The sequence below is a fragment of the Heterodontus francisci genome, unplaced genomic scaffold (assembly GCF_036365525.1).
Source record: "Heterodontus francisci isolate sHetFra1 unplaced genomic scaffold, sHetFra1.hap1 HAP1_SCAFFOLD_88, whole genome shotgun sequence".
NCBI classification, from domain to species: Eukaryota; Metazoa; Chordata; class Chondrichthyes; order Heterodontiformes; family Heterodontidae; genus Heterodontus; species Heterodontus francisci.
The window spans coordinates 1,973,005-1,976,095 of NW_027142063.1; the positions used below are offsets into that span (position 1 = coordinate 1,973,005).

At 44.1% G+C, this 3,091-nt stretch overlaps 1 non-coding gene across 1 annotated transcript; it reads left to right on the top strand.

The window, feature by feature from the left end:
* The first annotated feature begins 2,546 nt into the window (after window positions 1–2,546).
* trnar-ucu (transfer RNA arginine (anticodon UCU)) lies at window positions 2,547–2,637 on the top strand. Its single transcript is given in 2 exon segments — window positions 2,547–2,583; window positions 2,602–2,637. It is a non-coding gene; the product is annotated as a tRNA-Arg (tRNA).
* Window positions 2,638–3,091: the final 454 nt, after the last annotated feature.

Genomic DNA, 3,091 nt, shown 5'->3' on the forward strand with positions numbered 1-3,091 from the left:
TCCTGCCAGGAGATGCCCAGTATCCATCTGAGGCAGTGGAGGTGGAAGCTGTTCAGCCGCTTTTTTTGGCTTGTATAAGTTGTTGATGCTTCTCTACTATAAAGGAGGGTGCTGAGAACACAAGCCTGGTACACGTGGAGCTTTGTATTTTCGGTCAGTTTGCTGTCGGTTCACACTTGTCTTCTCAACTTTGACATGACAGCTGCAGCATTGGCAATCCTGGTGCTGATTTCAGCATCAAGGGCCAGATTGCTGGTGATTGTTGATGGAAGGTATGTGAAGCTGTTGACAACCTCCAAAGTGAGGTTGTCGATGTTGATGGAAAGTGGAGTCTCGACGTCCTGGCCCGTAACTTTCATCTTCCTGATGCTGATTGTCAGTCCAAATTCTTTGCAGGCCTGGGAGAACCGATTTACAAGCTGCTGTGACTGAACTTCATTATGGGATGTCAGCACAGAATCATCAGCAAATAGCAACTCACAGACTAGGAATTTACCCACTTTGGTCTTGGCGCACAGTCTTGCCAAGTTGAACAGCTTGTCGTCAGCTCTGATGTGCAGGTGAACACCCCCATCTGAGTCATTGAAAGTGTACAATAGCAGCATGGAGAAGAATATGCCAATTATAAAGGATGTGATAACTAGACAGTTCGAAAATGATGACATGATTGGGCAGAGTCAACATAGATTTATGAAAAGGAAAACAGGTTTGAAAAACCTGTTGAGATTTTTGAGGATGTTACCTATGGAACAGATAAAGGAGAACCAGTGGATGTGTGGTATTTGTATTTTCCTTTGGTAAGGTCCCACACAGGAGGTGAGTAAACAAATTTAGAGCACATAGGCTTGGGGATAATATACTGATATGGATTGAGAATTGGTTAACAGACCGAAAACAGAGAGCAGGAATAACGGGTCCTTCTCAGGATGGCAGGCTGTTACTATTGGGGTACTGCAAGGATCTTTGTTGGAGCCACAGCTGTTAACAACCTATATAAATGATTTGGATGTGGGAATTAAATGTAATATTTCCAAGTTTGCAGATGACACAAAGCTCGATGAAGTATGAGTTGTGAGGAGGATGCAGAGAGGCTTCCAGGGGACCTGGAGAGGCTAAGTGAATGGGCAAGAACATGGAATATTTTGTGAATAAGTGTGAAGTTATTCACTTTGGTAGAATAAACAGAAAGACAGAGTATTTCTTAAATGGTGAGAGGTTGGGAAGTGTCGATGTCCAACCAAGGGTGTCCTTGTTCCTGAGGCACTAAAACCTCTTGTGCAGGTGCAGCAATCAATTAGGAAGGCAAATGGTATGCTGTACCCACACGAGGGGTCATGAGTACAGGAGTAAAGATGTCTTGCTGCAATTGTATAGAGCCTTGGTGAATCCGCACTGGAGTATTGTGTACAGTTTAGTCTCCTCATCTTACGAAGGATACACTTGCCATAGAGGGGGTGAAACAGAGGGTCAACAGACTAATATTTTATTTGCATTTATTTCATTTCTTCTCAGTTTGTTCAGTTTGCTTACCTACTGTTTTTTTTCAGGTTTGTACTTCCTGCTGTTCAATATTCAGTCCATTAACACCTAATCTGTACTAATGCTTTGTCTTTCAACACACCATTAACATATTGTTTGCCTTTGCTGCATGACCTTTTGGTCAGCTATGTGGCCTTGTCCAATCTACACCTTCTCCTTTGTTATCTCTTGCCCCACCCCCACCCCACTTGCTTATAACCTGTGACTTTTCTAATATATGTCAGTTCCGAAGATGGGTCACTGACCTGAAACGTTAACTCTGCTTCTCTTTTCACAGATGCTGCCAGACCTGCTGAGTGGTTCCAGCATTTCTTGTTTTTATGTCACCAGATTAATCCCTGGGATGGTGGGATTGTCTTCTGAGGAAACTGGGCCTGTATTCCTTAAAGTTTCGAAGAATGAGAGGTGATCTGATTGAAACTGACAAAATTCTTACAGGGCGTGACAGTGTGGATGTAGACAGGATGTTTGCCCTGGTTGGTGAGTCTAAAACCAAAGGGCATCGTCTCAGAATAAGGAGTAGGCCATTTAAAACTGAGATGGGTGGAATTTCTTCACTCAGACGGTGGTGAATCATTGGAATACTGTGCCCCAGAGGGCTGTGGCAGCTCAATCATTGAGCATGTTCAAGACAGAAATTGATAGAAATCTTGATACTCATGACATCAAGGGATATGGGGATAGCATGGGAAAGGGGCTTTCAGGTAGGTGATCAGCCATGATCGAATTGAATGACAGAGCAGGCTCGACGGGCTGAATAGCTTACTCCTATGTTCCTCTGTTCCTCAGAGAGTTGGCGCCAGCGCGCAGCCCTGCTTTACCCCACTGCTGATCTTGAAAGCGTCTGATGTTGCTCCATTGTAACTGATGGAACTGTGCATGTTCTCGTGGAAAGAAGAGATGATGCCCAAGAGGTCAGGAGGGCAGCCTATGTTCCATTGCAGTTTGAAGAGGCCGTCTCTGCTGACAAGATCAAAGGCCTTAGTGATGTTGCTGAAAATGTGTGAGGCTCTGTGGCGCAATGGATAGCGTGTTGGACTTCTAAATAATGATGAAGACGATATTCAAAGGTTGTGGGCTCAAGTCCCACCAGAGTCAGATTTTTGGGCCAGAAACAGAGGAGCACAACGGAACAACAAATGAAGAAATGCGCCAAAAGCACAGACTCGGAGACAGAGCGAGAGAGTGAGGAGCAGAGCAGGGGAAAAAAATCGAGGAGTGACATCACAATGGAGAGTGAGAGCAGGGAAACGGAGAGCCGCTGGGGTGAGGATACAGTATTTGGTTCTTTCTTCGGTGCAGTGGAAGGAGCTGTTTGGTGAGGATCTGGTAAGCTGTGACATCACAGGCAAGCAGGTAGTCGATTGGTTTGGAAGAACCGACCTGATTGATGCGCATCTGGTAAGTGATTAAGATCCATTTTAGTCCTAACGTTTAAAATAGTAAACAAACTAGTGGTAAGGTTAATAAAATATGCAATAAAATGAATAATTGAATAAAATATTTAAGTAGTTAATTGAAACACGTTAAGGATGAAAGGACAGGTGATGTG